Source organism: Pleurodeles waltl, chromosome 9, assembly GCF_031143425.1.
Source record: "Pleurodeles waltl isolate 20211129_DDA chromosome 9, aPleWal1.hap1.20221129, whole genome shotgun sequence".
NCBI classification, from domain to species: domain Eukaryota; kingdom Metazoa; phylum Chordata; class Amphibia; order Caudata; family Salamandridae; genus Pleurodeles; species Pleurodeles waltl.
Window position 1 is genome coordinate 872,937,865 of NC_090448.1, and position 18,990 is coordinate 872,956,854.

Here is an 18,990-nt window from a genome sequence, read left to right on the forward strand (position 1 = left end):
TAGTATTATCTCCAGTTGGCATAGGGTCACCATGTTGGCTCTGCTGTCCCTGTCACTACTGGCGCAGTCTGAGGCTCCTTTAATCCTGACCACTCATGCTAGAGGAAATACTCAATAAAATCATTGCAGCTTTACCATGAGGTGTTGTCCTTCTAGCCTCCCATAGCAGTGCACAGGCTGAGGCAGTCAGTGTATGAATGACCCAACCTCCTGCTGGGCCCTGCTGGGCACCCCATGTGCCAAAGACACCAGGGCATGTTGAGGGCTAGCAGAGGTTTTCAGCTGGCTAAATAGTACGCTGGAGCACACCCAAGGCCCTGCTTAACCCCTTGGCCCCCATTAGTGTCAGGCCTGATGTGGCCTCTGCAGTCAAGCACCACAAACTGGTGCGTTAGGTCACCATATTTTTAGTAGAGAGTTTGGCAGGGCTGGTGTGTCCTGTAGGCAGGGGTGCTGTGTTCTCAGGTTGCCACATATGTTAGAATGTCGGTATTGATGAGCAAGCAAGGAAGTGTAGGAGGGCAACCTCAGTGTTTGCTACTTCCCTTGCCCAACCATGGCTTAGAAGCATGTCTAGAGGTCCTGTGACCTCACCTTGTGCCCAATGAGAGTTTTATCCTCACACCCCAGCAGGGATGATGTGGCTTGGTCAACTCATTAGTCTTTGACTCAAGGGTTGAATAAACCAGAGCTAAGCCTTGGTTTCCAACCGTAAGTTTGTAATGAGTATGAAAAGAGGGCGTGCAATAAGCAATTATTGAGTCCCCAGCTCAGGTGATGTGGTTGACATCATTCGTTCTTCAAGGAGGTATCCATTCTGCTGCTGGGAGATGCACTATACAGAAGGATACTTTCCCCTCTTGGGGGTTATAATGCTAAGGAACCCTGAGTCAAGCAACTGGAGAGAGAGAGAGAGAGAGCAGGAATTCCCTTGAATACACACCCTTCAGAGAAAATACCAAGTGTAGTTTGAATTGACAGAAATTGGGTTACTGGTTGATTGGAGGGTGAGCCCTGGTCAGCAGCAACCACAGTTCTAGTCAGGGTAAGGCACAAGCAAACCCCAAATTAAACTGTGCTCACCCCCTAGTTGCATAGCACAGAGCAGTGAGGATTAATTTAGAGGCAATGTGCAAAGCATTTGGCAACAATTCAAATAAATAAAACGTCACACAAAAGATCTCACACCAGGTTAGACAAATGGAGCTTAATTTTGTAAATAAAACAAGACCAAAATGAAAAAAATCCAATTAGTAGAACCTGAGTTAGGAATTTGTAAACAATACACTGCAACATAGTCCCTAAAAGCAGAAAGTACAAACCTCGGCTATCTGGTCACCGTGGTCCGGGTGAAAGTTGACAATTCAGGCCAACCATGATGGAACGCAGGTTGGATACAGTCCCAAATTAGTCTAGCTGAACTTTTACTTTCTCAAGTTTTGTGACAGTGTCCCGTTTCCATTGGAGAGGGTCGCAAGACAAGGAGAGCGTTGTGGGTGGCAAACGGAATGGTGCAAAGAGCAGACCAGGCATCGCGGGCGGACGGACTGGAGCTTCATGTTGGGTTCCCCCGGGTGCTGTCGATGCTGATTTTTGGTGTGAGTGGCACAGTTCCTCTGCGATTGTGCTCATTCATAATCTTGAAGAGCTGAGAAGTTTGATTTAAAGAGCCCGTGAGCCACACCAAGACTCCATGACCCGAAAGGTACCACTTGGGGGTCAGGAACACTATGAAGATGGGTCCAGGAACTATTGTGGAGCCTTTTTTTTTTTATCTCTGAGGCTCGGATCAGGAGGCCAGCAGACTAGCTCTTTGAGTCACTCTGGGTACAAGAACAAGTTGCTAGTCCAGTTCTTCTTCATCAGGCAATAGAGCAGCAGACAGCAGGTCAGCACAGCAGGGCAGCAGTTCCTTTAGAGCAGCAGTCCAGCAAAGTGGCAGTCCTTGTAGCAGCACAGCAGTTCTTCTTCCTGGCAGAGTATTTGCAGGTCTAGAAGTGCAAAGAATTGGTTGTGTCTGAGGTCCTTCTTTTATACACAGTTGTGCCTTTGAAGTGCACAGATTCCCTGCCTTGCCTGCCCTGGCTCCAAACTAAATACAAGGGGTATGCAGCCCTTTGTGTGGAGACAGGACACAGCCTATTCAGGTGTCACTAGGGGTTGGCCCAGCTCCTCTCTCCCATCCTGCCAAGGATGGCCCACCAGGTCACACCTAAGCTCCCATTTTGTGTGTCTGCCTAGGAGGAATAATCTAAGCCCACCTGCCAACTACACCCAGTCATGTGACCAGAGACATGCTGCAGGTACCAAATGGCTAAGGCAAGAAAATGCCTAAAAATGTATTTTTTGGAATTGTAATTTAAAATCCGACTTCATCATAAGTTCCAATTTTAAATTAGCATTCCAGAGACACCAAATGTGAACCAGTATCCCTCGTTTGGAAATTACACTTATAAGATGTAATAAGGCAACTCCAATATTATCCCATGGGAGAGGTAGGCCTTGCAGTAGTGAAAAACTAATTTAAGAATTTTCAATACCAAAACATGAAAAACATAAAAGTACATGTCCAACTCGTTAATACACTGCACCCTGCCCTTTGTGCTGTCTAGGGCCTACCTGTGGCCCTAGACAGCACAATTTGGCTGATTTGTATGTGTTAAAAAGGAAAGTTTGGGCCTGGCAAAAGGTTTCATTTGCGAGGTTGACATGGTAGGTTAAAACTACACTCCAAGACCCATGCCTCCCAGCTGGCCCTAACAAATAACAGATGCAACCTAAAATGGGAATCTGTTATTTCTTCCCCTAAACACCTGGCATCTATTTACAACCTGCTTGCCAACCAAATGGAGTGTATGATCTGGCTTAATGAGAACGGGGAGGGCGACAGACTTTTAGCAGCCCACATTGATCTGTTCCAATCTTTAAAACACCTTTTTACAAAAAAGATTCTCAACAATTCAAATAAAAAGTACTGCGCTCCTTGGTTCGACAATTCTTGCAGAGAGGCACAACTATCTCTCCTGGAAGCAATAAAAGAAGGCCATGCTGAGCTGTTGAGAGCAGCCAGGAAGGCTTACAAGAAGGAATGTTCCAAGGCACGCAGAAGCTGGGAAGAGGCCAGATGGGTTACCATTCTGGAGACTGCCAAATCCAACAATACATCTAGGTTTTGGAAACTAATAGCTGATGACTGTAGTGATTCCCTTGCCGCGCCTGGCTCCTCAATTCTCTCAGCATCATGGGTAGAGCATTTTGGGCAACTATACGAAGGACCATCTGAAGCTTCTCTGTGGGCCCCTAATGACTCAATAAATCAAGAGACCACCCCGATTATATTCTCTCTAACCGAAACTAGAGCAGCAATAGATTCTCTGAAATGGGGAAAGGCCCCTGGCCCAGATAAGATCCCAGGCGATCTATATAAATCAAGACCCGACATACAGTATGGGCACCATATCTCAATCTCATCTGCAATGCAATTGCAGCGGGGGCCCCCGCTCCACCTACTTGGAAAGGGGCTGAAATTGTACCCATTTTTAAAAAAGGAAATCCAAATACTCCTGCCAACTATCGTCCAATTAGTCTCCTTGATAACTCCCAAAAAATCTATGCGAAACATCTTCTGCTCCATCTTGAGGAATGGATTATGGAGTCTGAAGCTCTCTCTGACCTACAAGCGGGATTCAGACCTGCAGTGAGTACAGTTGACCAAGCCCTAAGATTCATGTCAATAAAATGGAAGAATGTCGACCTGGGGAGGGGTAATCTCTATGTGGTCTTTATAGACCTCAGAGCCGCATTTGATTTGATCCCCAGGAATTTGCTGTGGTCAACATTATCAAATATGGGAGTGCCACTTGGTCTCCTGAAACTCATTGCCCAACTGCATGAAAACACCTTCGCTCAAATTAGATGTGGCCAGGGGGGTGAGTTGACTGACCCCGTAGCTATTAAAAAAGGAGTTAGACAGGGATGTGTTCTGGCACCCACTCTTTTTCTGCTCTATATTAATAATTGCATTCACTACTTAGAGAATTGTATAAATGACTCACCGAAACTGGGTGGGGAAAAAATCCTGTGTCTGCTATACGCAGATGATACAATTCTGCTATCAAAATCGCCAATGGGAATCCAAAATTTGATCAATCAATTCTGTGTTTATTGTAGTGACTATGGTCTGGATGTAAACATCAAGAAAACAAAACTTATGATTTACCGGACTTCCAAAAAACGATTGCGCGTTAACATAGAAATGAACTCGATTCCATTGGAGAAAGTAGAAGAGTTCGACTATTTGGGTTTCAGACTATCGACCACAGGCAAATGGAAAGCAGCCATTGACAAAGGGGCTCTTATTATAAGCCAAAGAGGCGGGCCCTTGTTCGTAGATCTAGAAAGGTTCCGAGCCCCCCCCCCTGAACATACTTGCGGAGATTTACAATGTCCAAATTAGAGCAGCGGCCTTATATGGAGCGGAACTCTGGGGGTCCCACAAAAACCTGGACATTCTGCAAACCAAGGAAAATCATTTCCTTAGGCAGGTGTCCCGGTTAGGTATGGGCACACCAATGACCCCTCTAAGGCTCGACCTAGGTTTAAATAGCATTAAAACCACAGCGGCCCTAAGACCTCTCTCCTATTGGATTCGTCTATGGAAATCTGTTGAACTCGAACCATATAGGCTGGCTATAAGAGAGCTCATAGCCACCCCCCAGGCACTGGAGAAAATTCCATGGCTGAAGGAGATGAAATCTGCCTGGCATAAAATAGGTCTTCCCCATTACTGGAAGTATCCGGATCAAATTCCCGATAATGCTAGGAGACTTGTTATAAGCAGATATTGGGAGAAAGTTAATGAAGACTCCTTGCACCAAAAGGGGGCGGGCAGGCTAACAATGGAATTTCTTCAACTCAAGCATGAACCCTGGGCTGAGAATTTCTTGAACCTTCCCATGCCTCCGTATGCCCGTGATCTATATCTCCAGCTAAGATATGGTACATTGCCTATCAATGGTTTTACGGCCCGCTGGCCATCTAACACCGCTTCAAATGATAGATGTATCTCTTGCCAATACTGTAAAGAATCAACAGAGCATGTATTATTCTTCTGCCCTTTGTATAAGAGTCCCAGAGAGAGGTGGATTATTCCCCTCTGCAAAAACATGTCATTACAGGATAAAGCAAACGCCACCAGAATCTGTACATACGATTCATCCTCCGTGGTAGCTATTACAGTCACCAAATATTTATCGGAGGCTTGGTACATCCGTCGTAGGTTTATTGTATCAAAGGGCACTTGAGCCATCCTGGTATCAGTCTATAGAAGGAGTCTCAACTGTTATTTTCTATGTAGTACCAGTAGGAATTTTCAGTAGGTACTTGTTGCCCTCTATATGATCAATAGAGATTGTACAAGCTTATAGAGCCATTTTTTATAGCTTTCATAGTTGAACTCTGATAGGTTCTTTGATAAAGTATCTTTTATCCAAATGGGAACTCTATTTGTTTTTTGGATTGACGAGGGCCAGGTTTTATGGGAAAATAGCTGCACAGATTGGTTTGTCAGACAAAAGTTTTATACCTTACCTTTTATCTTCTTCTCTTTTACCATTTTTATCCATGTCCTATTTATTGTATTTATATTCATGAACAAAAGCTTAGTCCTGTTGATCTTATTGCTATATTGTTCCGACTATTATTGGTTTTTATATTGTTATTATGTTTTTTAACATATATTTTTTATCATGTATGATTGTTATTTTTATTACTCTAAATGGTCCAGATTTCTAGACCGAATGAATTAAAAAAAAAAAAAAATAAATAAACTGCACACACTGTCTCTGCAATGGCAGGCATGAGACATGTTAAAAGGGCTGCTTAAGTGGGTTGCACAATCAGTTCTGCAGGCCGACTAGTAACATTTAATGTACAGGCCCTGGGTACATGTAGTGCACTTTACTAGAGACTTATAAGTAAATTTAATATGCCAATTGGGTAAAAGCCAATTTTACCATGTCTTAAGCAGAGAACACAAGCACTTTAGCCCTGGTTAGCAGTGGTAAAGTGCACAGAGTGCTAGACTCAACAAAAATGAATTTAGCAAAAATGGAGGAGAGGGCAAAACATTTTAGGATGACCCTGCAAAAAAGGCCAAGTCCAACACATGGGAAGAGACAGGTTGATATTCTATAGGTGCCTCTTCCCACTCCATTAGGTTACTTTAGTAATGTGAAGAGAGGTATGAATAAAGAGGAAAAACACAGAAACATCCTCTGAGCATTTTCCAGTAAGGGTAAAACTGCTGGGACAAAGGGACAGGTCCAGAAGTTTGAGGCACATCTTAGCCCTCGCTTGATCTCCTACACCACGATGCAGGGAACATGGAGTGCTCCCCAAGGCTGCCCGGAAACCAGACATGATACTCAACACCCACTAGATACTCACAACCTACAAAGGTCCCCCACTGACATTTATGACCTCTTCTGAGCAGATGGTAAAAGTGGGTGCAAAAGTCCCTGACCTCCAGGAAAACGTGGCTTGTTTCACCCTCAAATTCCAGGTCAGCATGTTTGTTTGTGATTCTAGGGATTAAAACACATAATTGTAAACTCATTGGTAGATATCAGCTAGAAACATTAATTCCAGTCCCGGTATCTCTCCACTGAGTTTACTGCAAATCAGGCCAACCATCATATGTAGGCACTCTCTGTAACCATCAGTCTCTACTGCTTCTTGATGAGGAGGTCGCAAGTCTAGTTTAAGGTCTTTGATTCATCTTTCAGAATCTCCCCCCTTACCCCTGAGTCTTTTCACTCTTGAATCAAAACCACAATTAAGCTATTTCGCGGGGCCAGGAATATATACAAATATCAGCAAAGCACTTCTGATTTGATTTCCTTTTCTCATTTGTCTTGGCAGCTTTCTTGCATTCTGAGTTTCTCTGTTTCAACTCCATACTTTTGTTTCCCTTCTCCTTTTTAGCATTTGTCTGTGCAGACAGCCATTGCTAGTTTAGGTGGCATGTTCTAGAAGGAGCAACCTAGTCCCAAAGAGCAGTCCATCAATAAATGCATAACCCTAATGCAGGAACAAATCTGGGGGTGGTGTCCTTGACTGAAGGACTTCATATATCAAATTCTTTATTGTTTTCAATATATACATATACTTTGCCTACATTCAAAGGCTGGAAGGACAATCTTTTACCTTGAGATGCTTAACACTCTGCCTTTCACAGTCTGACTTGAGCCTTGTCTCCTGCACAGTTGTTAGAAGTAAGTTAAAAACTTTAAAAAAACAAATATCCCCTTTCCACCGCCACTTCTCACCCTTTCATCTAGTTTATTCGTCTATTCCTGAGTTTTAGTGCATAATCCGAAATGAAATTAAAAAATCTCAAAGCCCCAATCCCATTCATGCGCTTGACTCGGGATATTGACAGTGTTCGTGGAAGTTACTGAGTTTCTGTAATGCGTAACACCTTGAGAAATCTAGGGCAGCAAACCTCCGTATATTCTTTAGCCAGGCGGGCCAGACAAAGATTTCAGGCTGTTGCGCAGTGGCGGCCCGTCCTTTAGGGCGGAGGGGCCGCGCCCCCCCAACTTTCGCCCCTCATGAAGAGTGTCTGTCAGGCTGAACAAAGGTCAGCCTGGCAGACACTCTCCATGTTCAGCTCAGGCAGCCAGGAGTGAGACATGTGCGATTTGAGCAGACTCCTGGCTGCCTGAGCTGAACTTTGCAGGGCTGAGGAGGTCACAGCTCCTATGGGCGTGACCTCCTCGGCTCAGCAAAGGTGCCTCGAGGCCCTCCCCTGGGTGACGAGGAAAGCGTCACCCATTGACACTCGCCCTGGGCGCTTCAGGTTTAAGCCCTGAAGCGCCCAGGGCGAGTGTCAATCAGTGACACTTCGTCACAGCGTGGGGTGGGGTCTGCAGTCTCACTGACCCCATCCCACTCTGTGACGAGGCTGGGACTGCTGCCTTCCCTCAAGGCAGCAGTCCCAACCCTCCTGGGACCTCTGAGGCTGAAGGTAAGTGTGTGTGTGTGTGATGTTTTGAAATGAATGTTTGGTGCGTGCGTGCATGTTTGAATGGTATGAGTGTTGTTAATGGATGTGCGTGCGTGTCTGTGTGTGAAAGAAAGTGTGTGTGTGTGTGTGTCCCGCCCGCCCCCCTCCCTCCTAAAGCTGATGGCCGCCACTGCTGTTGCGAACTGTTAATCCTTATTTCTATGAACATTGAAATCTTCACCGTACCAATTACTTCCCAAATCTAATATAACCAAGTCCTATGACTAGGCCTTGCCCCATAGCCCCAGTAACACCTGCTTAGCTGCTCACAAGAGTAACTAGGCAGTTCCATGGAATGGAGGTACAAAAGGTACTATAGTCTGTCTGCCAACCCGAGGACAATGTAGGGCCAGAGTCTAATACACTGAGGGGGTCATTCTGACCCTGGCGGTAGACTACCGCCAGGCCAACGACCGCGGATGCACCGCCAACAGGCTGGGGAATCCTCCAGGCAGCGCCGCCATGGGGATTCCGACCCCCTTACCGCCAGACTGGCTCTGGCGGTTTTGACTGCCAGAACCTGGCTGGCGGTAACGGGTGTCGCGGGGCCCCTGCAGTGCCCATGCCACTGGCATGGGCACTGCAGGGGCCCCCTAACAGGGCCCCACCAAGATTTTCAGTGTCTGCCAAGCAGACTCTGAAAATCGCGACGGGTGCAACTGCACCCGTCGCACCCCTTCCACTCCGCCGGCTCCATTCGGAGCCGGCATCCTCATGGAAGGGGTTTTCCCGCTGGGCTGGCCTTCTGGCGGTCTCCCGCCAGCCCAGCGGGAAACTCAGAATTACCGCAGCGGTCTTCTGACCGCGCAGCGGTATTCTGACGGCGGAACTTTGGCGGGCGGGAGACCATAGCAAGTGCAATAGGAACCTGTCCCGCCACATGGCTTCCAGCACTCAGTACTTTTGGGCCTGATCCAGACCTCTACCCTAATCGGTATATAATCCCAGTATAAGCAGGGCCTGACAGGGAACCGAAAGCAGCCCTGGGAAATTAAATGAGTTGAAATATATCATAAATGTAACATTCACTGTTAAGCACAGTCAAGAAGCTGAGAACACAATGAAACACCATTTTGAGGGATTATAGTATCCGCCACTTCAATAAGCGGCATAGCAGGGCCAGCTTTAGACCTGGTGGCACTTGGTGCAACAATGGTTTTGGGCGTCCCAAAGACCTCCTCCCCCACAATCACTCTCCAACAGTACCCTCATCTCCACAAAGCCTCTCTCACACATGTATTTCATTTGTTTTATAGCACGTCTCGTACCAGTGTATGGTGTTGGGACACTTTACATCACACACACAAATACGGAGACAAAAAATCGAGTGACCTGTTACTCTGTAGGTCCTGCATTCAGGATGCTGTGGTCTTTTGCATGATAGTGAATTCAATTTCACCTTTTAGACTCCCAGTCTGGTGTACAGATTGTGAGATTTTGGAGTCTGAGACCATTACTATATTTTCAGTAATTACAAAACTCCTACTTATTACACACAATACAATTATGTAATGTGCAGGGCACACTTTCTTTGCAGCAGGCATGTTAGCCCTCTGTGTCACTTTAGGTGAGGCAAAACTGGCACTAGACAAAACTTCGATTCCTCTCCTGCAGGAACATTAATCACCAGAGTGATCTTGACATTTTTATTGTTGCCTGAATACTGCTGGATATAAAAGGAACTCTGCAGTGGGTTTTTAAACGCAATTTGCAAAACAGATGTCCCCTGGTTCGGCAATAAACTAGACCCCACTAATAAATCTGGCCCATGGAACAAAACCATCCCCGTCCCTTCCTGCCTCACGGGGAAGTGCCCTAAGCCCGGTCCGGCCTTGAATATAAGGCGATTTTAGTGAGCATCTCTTTGGTTACAGAACTGGTAGAAGTAGTTCCTTTTTATCTGTCTAGTTTCTCCCCACTTCATTTTCCCTTCTTTTCCGACCTGCAGTTTAATTGGGAAGAGGATCTGAGTGATGGACTTTACACCTGCCTTAAGTGGGCTGGATCCTGTAGGTGCGCAGCACTGACAAGGAGCAAAGAGCATTAGGAAGGCCAATAGACCTAGCAATATGGTGCTATAGTAATTTTTAAATGATTGTTTATTGCATGAATGTGCCATAAAGTTAAAGAGAACAAATATGCTAGCGCCTAAACGTGTTTGTCATATGCTTTCAACAATTTTTTTTTAAATAGCGTATCATTTGAATAGAACAGTACGAGAGGATCCTGGTAGGCAGATATACTTACAACGAGTATAGAACCCAATTTTTAGCTCCAATGAACATCACAGCAAAATATGATTCTTGTTGGAGGAAGTATTGGCTTTAAACATCGGTAACCTGAAGATCTAGTTTTAACACACAAAGACGATTAGACAAATTGAAAGGCAAAATAATGGAAATTGTTGCCGAAGCAAAGCATTAGTCCACCATCCACGGCACTGAAGTGAACTATTTAGGCAAGTGTGCCTATTTGATCAGACACAAGAGAAGGGATTGGGAAGAGGCGCTGGACCATTGCCCATGATCTTTGGTGTGGTGGGAGGATCACAATGTGAATGACATGAACAGACAAATTCTAGGAAGATGACTAACCCAAATCCCCTAAATGTGTCCAAACGTTTATTTATTTATTTAGTTAATGTCAATCTTTCTATTAGGTGAGACTGGCGAGGTCACTAAAACTTTCCCTAAGCCAAATTTAAAAACTGGCTTTGTGGTGGGTCTCTACTGGCTTGTCATGTTTGGCCTCTGCTAGTGTCTACGAATGAAAGACGATCTCGGGTGAATGAAAATGCAGGCGTCTCAAGCTGGAGGAATGAGCCGAGGGCACAACAAAGGCAGCAAACGTTGTGCCCTTCACCGCCCAGACATTGCATCAGAAGACATGAATCTAATTACAGTCAGAAAAGCTCAGCCCTTGGGTCAATTTTCAGTGTTATTAGTACACGACGAAGCCATTGTTTTTCCACAACAGAACGCCTCACATTCAATTTGAACGATCAACACAACATAATTTTAAAAATTGTTCTACGTTTCTTTACAGAATTCCATTCATCTAAATAGAAGCTGTTAGTTTGATTTTGTATAAAGCACTTGCAGTTCTTTTATGGTGTTTTTAAATATTTCCCACTTGCACTAGTATGGTTCTGCTACAGTGTGAACATAAAAAGAGATTGCAGTTATAATATCTGGCGTTTAATTTTTATTTTTTTCTAATGTAGCTCTTCACTTTCAGTGATTGTACTTTGACACATTTCAATATTACTAGGTATTCATATTTCTGTTCAATACTGGCCTTAACATGTAAACCAGCTTTATATAGAACATCTAACGACTACTAGTCTTTTATCTTCGTTTCTGATATAACACATACTTGAGTGTGAGCACAGGGTATTTTTTAATGTTCCAGTGCAAATATGAGTTGATGTGTTGATACACTTGTCTGTTCCTTCCGTTGTTAATTTTCATTAATTTTCATTAAGCAGTATGTTCTCTGCTGGTTTAAAGTATTTCTCATTTTGTATGTGAGAGTAAGTGTCCTGAATCCAGAGGCAGAGAAATGCCAGGAGAAAAGAGCGTGTGTGTGTTTAGAATGAGCCCCCAGGACCTCAGTCAATAGAATAAAGAGACGTACGTAAAACTAGATTGCAGAAACCCATTCCAGGAAATGGGATGTTGAGCCCACATCCTCCATCTCTGTCTTCGTCCAACACTAAGCCTTGTGCTATGCTAATCAAATAGTATGTTGAGCATTAGTTGTTGAAAAAGCTCTCTGGCTTACGTACCTGAGCGATACTGGTGTCGGCTGGTCATTTTTATTTCTTCTTGCGCTTTTAAACCACAACTCGATGATTCCATTACAAAAATTAAACATGTGAAATAAAGTGACCCACTAGTTGTGATCTATGCTTCATTTTTCCCCGTGAGTACTAGAGGGTCCTTTTCCCCATTCTTCTTCTTCTCCTTCTCATTATTATTAGTATTATTATTATTATTATTATTATTATTAACTGAGTGGGGGTTTAGCCGGCAGTCTCAGTGAAGGAGCCAGTCCTTGAATGATTCACAGTGAGGATTCCAAGTGACTGAAGTATCCAGCCACTGCATGAGCCACAGACCCCCCTGTTACAAATTCAAAATGCAGTTAACACGTAACAATGATTTCCAGAAAAAAGGTATTATTCATTGCCAGTTTTGTGTTGTTTCCTTCCAGCCTGTCCCATTGAACATGGGGGCAGAGTCCTCATCATTGAGGCTACCAGGAGTCTGGCATGCACCAACTATGGGAGGATGCATGGGTGTAGTGGTATGAGCTGGTTTGCAGGGCAACACCTCCATCTGACTAACTGGGACAGTACAGAGGGGTTTCTGATAAGAGGACCTAGTGGGTATTACTTTTGCTTGAAAATTGTCTAGCCAAAAGAGTTACAGTTCACATAGATAGGACTCTTATGTAACAAGAGTCCAGAAGCTCCCAACTTTCCTTCAAATGATCATACTGTATTTTTAAAAGAATGTTTTTACTATTCATTCATTTAAAACAGTGAAGGAGGGAGAAAGACGTTGTTTCTAAGGTTCACTCAGCTTCCTTTGTCCAAACACTAATAGCCAAAAGAAGTGAACCCTCCTACCATATAATTCTAGGCCCTCTGAGATCTCTCTCAACAGACCCTCAACTACGTATTCTACCCTCAACAGTGAATGTTACCACAGTGAGGTGCTTTCATGGGTAGCATCATCACGGGATCTCCATTCACTTCAGTATCCCGTTATCCAAATTAGCTGAAGGATATCTCAGTGAGAAGGTGAGTGAAAGAATGTGAGTTAAAATTACATCAAATCCTAAATTCCGATTTATTAGTGTCCATAAGAAGGATAGGGGTAGGATTAAAAACAGGTAACATTGTGTGGATCAGCAGTAAATCTTATACAACTAAAATTAAGATCGACATGTTTCAGCCTGACACGACAACTCAGGGTCAATGGCTTCCATCAGAACCTATTGTTAATTAGGTTACCTGCAACATTCAAGTAATCACCAGATGTGTTTATGATTTGTGGTTCAACTAGTGCTGCAACATTGGGAGCACAGAGGGGACTCTCAATACATAAATAAATGTAGTGCCAGATGGTTTTCTTAGGAGCTTGCCACTAGTACTGCCTTATGTTTGTGTTGTCAAATATCAAGGCTGTATCTTATTGATCCCACTTCTTGCCTTTTTTCTTTCATCATCTACATTATATGCCTCTTTATCTCATGCTTCGAGGTTCTATTTCATCCCTGATTTCTCATGTTACCAGTTTTTCTTCCTATCGTTCTCTTTTTCCTTTTCTTAAATGTTCTCCCCTTCTTTCTCTTGCTCTGGTTCAAACATCTAATGATGAAAAGTAAGCTCTGATCCACAAAAATGAGTATGGGTGCCTACTAAATGCAACTACCTTCTCAAATTGAGTAATGAATAATGGTGAGGAAGTTAACGTAATGCTGGAAACAATGTAGGATTTACAACAAAACAGCTGGAGAAACATCCTTGGCTGTTATTAGTCAGATGGTCTGTATGCAGCTAAATTTTATGTTGAGATCATTTCCTAAATTTACAATGCTCATTACTCATCTAAAGTTTATTGTTATGCTTCAAGTAAACATGCCTTTTCAGTGTTCAATGAATTTGGCTTCTCAATTGAATTTGCTGTTGATAAATATTTCCTGGTGCGGCTGCTGCTTTAATTTGAGACTTCAGATGGAGCACTTGTAATATCTTACTCCCGGACTCAATTTCCTGTTTGGCTTAAAGAGATCTGGGATTGTCATTTGTCACCATCTGCTAGCGTGAACTGCGAACCCCTGGATCTAAGAGAATGAGAGGGAATTTAATTTCCTCCCTTGTGCCAGCATTGAATAAGACCCAGCCTTATGAGCGATTAATGGAAATATTGGTGAATGCAAGGGGGATGCCTTCCAGCGAAAGAGTTGGGACGAAATCTGGAGAGTAGTTATAATGTGAGACTAAGATTGAGCTGGAGCAGTGCTTAATTTGAGCAGTGGTTGCCCGTGGGAACCCCAGGAACTTATTTTTGGAGTAAGGCACTTATTTTTCTGTGTCAGACATTTGTCGAGAGCAAGAGAAGGAAAAACAAACAAAGCAAAAGGGCAGAGGAAGAGAAACGTGCACAAACATAAAATGAGAAAGCAGGGATCTGCAAGAGTGAGAAAAGGGGCACTGAGTGTCTGGTAGTGGATTAAAGAGCCATGAGGTGGATTTAAGTCTGTGGTCTTGGTATTCGGCATACTGACATTTAATTGCAGCAGCTGTGGGCTTCTGAGCAGAGCTTTGGTAACTGTCTCTCCTTCTTTTATCAATTAACCACTGAGCTAGAAATTATGCAGAGTCTACTTGGCTACAAAATATTAAATTCATCTGTTGATTTGCATCGGTCTTCAGCATCTAGATGTACACAAAATGCTAACAAAGCTCTACTAAGCATGCGCAATGTAAAGACTGAAATCCAAGAGCAGAACGAAAGCCAAGAGCAAGCCTGCCTGACGGTACCATACTAATAGAACCTTATAACATATTTTCATTCATTGTTTTTATTTTGTTTTCTTACATTACACTAGTTCTGACGTCAGGAGGAGTTGATAATTACAAGACCTGCAATTCCAATTTGAAAAGACAACTGCCCTAGGATTCTCCTCGGCCACGCCTTCAACGCACCGCTTTTCAGGTATCATTGTTTGAACCATCCCTTTTCCAGCTTTTTTTTTAATGTAAATTTATCAAGCTGGATTTGAGGTTAGTACTCCTCAGTTATGTTTAAAAAGTATGTCCTTAGAAACTTTTTAGTGTTTTTTCTAGCCTTTTTAACAATTCTTTGGAAAACTCCAGCCTTTTGCATGTGCATGAAGAGAAAATTCAATTTATTATAGAAGTGGATTAAAGTTAAATGTGTCTGTAGAGCAGTCTTCGAGATCTGTTCATTAAGAAATGGATTTGTCCTTGAAACCACAGCCTGAACAAAAGGTAAACAAACAAATTCATTAGGAAATGTGGAGGGTGACACCCCCCAGGCAGCTCCCTGACATCCCTTTAGTGGCTAAAAGAACTCAGTGTCATGGGGGAGGTACTATCAGTGGTCGCAATGCATTAAAAACAGTATGGGGACTGTGATCATGAGTGCACTGGGGTGGTGTCTCTGGGTGAGGGGTTGGGTCACATGCGTGGCTATAAAGAACAATGCTGGGCCTCCCAAATGCTAAAGCTCCAAAGTCTTGATTCCACATCTTCCCTCTTTCTTCCACCGTTCTACACATACTTTCACAATCTCATTCTCGCAGATTTTTTTTCATCTATGGTTTCTCTTTTGGTCATTGTTTTCCAGTTTTTCTCTTCCTTCTTTCTCCCTTTTCAATCTATTTTCAGTTTTGGGTCAAAGTCAGATAATGAATAATAATAAGTCCTGGTCCCACCACCTGCAACCACGGGCACAAATTAAGCCCAGCATGTTTCCCTTAAAGAGACAGTTTATGGCCTTAATCGTGTCCCTCCACTCACATCAATGATTTAACTGCTCACGCTGTCAATGTTGGGCCCTGCTTCCAGTCTATCAGGCATTTTCTTGGTGGCCTGACACTTTCTCCAGGACCCAGAAATTAACTGCAGACGGCACTGGCAGGAAGCTTTGTGAGAGAGGGAAAGATGTGGATGGAGGGTGAGGAGGGGGAACAGAGAGAGTGAGCAATCAGAGAGAGGACAGAACTAGCAATCAGAGGCAGGAGAAAGGAGAAAACGAGCAATCAGAGGGAGGAGCGAGGAGAAAACGAGAGAGATAATGGATCCAATAACTATATATGACATTCTGCATAATTCTGGACCTATTTCTCCTCCATGACAGGTCGCCCGCAAATGCTGAGGACTTCATGGCTGGTCTTTCTATAGGCCAGGGTGCCTTATGCTGGCCTCTTTAAGCACTTGCAGGCACTCCCATAGACATAGGCCCACTTGTGCATCTGTTTTTAGGTTTTGCCTGCACAGCGCTTGAGAAGTCTTATGTTACAAAAAAAAGTTATTTGAAGGGACTTATAGCCCAGCCCTACTTTGTCCCTTGCTTACCTGAACTTCCTGTTTTTTCATTCAAACGTCGCTCCAACGTCGTTTGAATTTACTTGCTTTTAATTGGCTAGCAGGTCACTTCCTGCTCTTCGGTTCTGCTTTCTATTCTGCTTTTACCATCAGGTGGAGCGTGGCCGAAGTACACCTTCCGGTTTAGATGACTGGTTACTTGTTAGTGTTTGTAAGCGAACAGCCGAACTGAATGCAAGTCAGTTCATTTTGAAATGTGTGTAATCATGACGGCCATCTTCCAGTGGAGTATCAAGTGCAGATGTAAAACAAGCAGTGAGTAGGCTCAGTATGCAGTGTTTTTCATTACTTAATAATTAAATTTCTGATGAACAGTTGTAAACATTATTTGTGTGTTCGTTTCTTAAATTACCACTCACGCATTTTTAAAGAAAAGTAATTTGCATAATTGGGCAATGTTTTATTTCAAATTGTTATTCTCTCAGTGACTTATTAACAGGCAGTCACAAGTGCAGTTATCTTACAGGAACTAGGGTCATGATGTGAATGGTGCATCAGGTACCCTGGCACCAAGGCCAAAAGTTGTCAGGACTCCTCTAACCACCAGATATTGAAATATTCCACTACTAAACAGGCAGTCACAAGTGCAGTTATCTTACAGGCACTAGGGTCATGATGTGAATGGTGCATCAGGTACCCTGGCACCAAGGCCAAAAGTTGTCAGGACTCCTCTAACCACCAGATATTGAAATATTCCACTACTAAACAGGCAGTCACAAGTGCAGTTGCCAGAAGCAGAGAAAGTGATTTACAAGAGTAGGGGATGCACCCAAAAGTGGGACAAGGTATGGGGGGCATGGAGGGTACACAGAGGTCCGGGTCTGATGGGCCCATAGGAAGGGGAGCAAGATGACAGGGGGGTGAAAGGGGAGGGGACGGGGTGCTTTGGGAACAATGTTTGGCCATACAAGCGCCAAGATGGCCGATTAGGAGAGATGATTTACCTCAATTTAAGGTTACTATGGGGTGACATGGTAAGAAATGCAGTGTAATGGGATGTCAGGATTCTGTACCCCTTTGGTTTAATAAAAAGAAGTATAAAACAAACAAGTGCAGTTACCTTGCAGGTATTAGGGCGAAGATTTGAATGGTGCAGCAAGTGCAGTGGCACCGGGTCCACAGGGTGTCAGAAACCCTCTAAACACAGATTATTGCTAAAGTTTACTACTAAGCAGGCTGTCACGAGTGCAGTTATTTAGCAGGCACTAGGGTCATGATTTCAATGGAGCAGCAGGTGCAGTGTTTCTGGGAACAAAAGCTCCAGGCACCCCACAAATCACTCACTATTGCTTTATTTTACAATTAAACCAGCAGTCACAAGTGCAGTTATCTTGCAGGCACTAGGGTCGTGATTTGTATGGTGCAGCAAGTGCAGTGACATCAGGTCCAAAAAGCTCTAGGAATCCTCTAAACACCAAATATTGCTATATTTTACTAGTAAACAGGTAGTCACAAGTGCAGTTACCATGCACTTGTGACTACATGCAGGTGTAGTGCAGCAAGTGCAGTGGTAACAGAGCCAAAAGTTGTGATAACCCCTCTAAGCACCAAATATTGCATCATTTTACTACTAAATATGCAGCACAGGTTCAGTTTTCTTGCAGGCACTAGGGTCATGATTTGAATGGTGTGACAGGTGTAGTGGCACCGGGTCCAAAAACCAAATATTGCTTTATTTTACTACTGAACAGGCAGTCACAAGTGCAGTTACATTGCAGCCATTATGGTCATGATTTGAATGGTGCAGCAGGTGCAGTGGCACCATGCCCAAAAGTTTTAGGAACCCCACTAAACACAAATTAAGACTAAATTTTACTTCAAAATATGCAGTCACAAGTGCACTTATCTTGCAGGTACTAAGGTCATGGTTTTAATGGTGCAGCAGGTGCAGTGGCACTGGTGCCACAAGGTGTTAGATCCTCTCGAAACATAGATTATTGCTAAATTTTAATATTAAACAGGCAGTCACAAGTGCAGTTACCTTGCAGGCATTAGGGTCGTGATTTGAATGGTGCAGCAGGTGCAGGTGCAGTGGCATAGTGCCTACAAGCTCTAGGAACTCCAATAAACACAAATTATTACTAAATTTTAATTCTAAATAGGCAGTCACAAGTGCAGTTATCTTGCAGGCATTACCGTCGTGATTTGAAATTTGTCATAGCTCCTTTAAGCACAAAATATTGCTATATTCTGCTAATAAACAAGCAGTCACAATTGCGGCTACCTTGGAGTTGAAAAGGCATGATTTGAAAGGTGCAGCTGCTATGCCGAGTGCGAGACTAGCTCGTCCTGCACCTGGCCACTCGGGGGGGAGAGCTAGCGTTCCCCCTGTGGGCCACCCACCCCCTCCCATGGGCAGGGTTGGCAGGGGAAGCGTTTCCCCTGCCACCTCCAACCTACCCCAGTGACTCCTGATGATGTCAGCGCGCGATCGTGTGCTCACAGAGCTTCAAGCTCGATCGGAAGAGAAACTCTTTCATTTCTCTACGATCGGGGAGTGCGGGAGATCCGAGAAACATGAAAGGAAAGGAAAGCCTTTTCCTTTCCTTTCATGTTTCTCTGAGCATTCCTGCAGCACAATCATAAAGTGATCATGCTGCAGGAAAGTCCACTAGACAACTTTTTTAAAATTTACATATAAGGGGACCAAACCCTTAGGTGAGAGTCGTTCCCCAAGGGAGGGGGGGCATTTTTTTAGGCCATTTCTGCCCCCCTTGGGGGTAGATCGGCCTATTTTAATTAGGCCGATCTGCCCTCAAGGGGGGGCAAAAGCCACTAG

General features: G+C 43.9%; 1 protein-coding gene across 3 annotated transcripts in view; it reads left to right on the forward strand.

Annotated features, from left to right (window-relative positions):
• Positions 1 to 18,990, forward strand: part of GPR68 (G protein-coupled receptor 68) — a 207,777-nt gene that overhangs the window by 66,355 nt on the left and 122,432 nt on the right. For all 3 annotated transcript variants that reach the window (XM_069208176.1, XM_069208175.1, XM_069208174.1), the window contains one exon: positions 14,690 to 14,796. The gene's annotated coding sequence lies outside the window, so the exon portion shown is untranslated. The remainder of the gene's footprint in view (positions 1 to 14,689; positions 14,797 to 18,990) is intronic.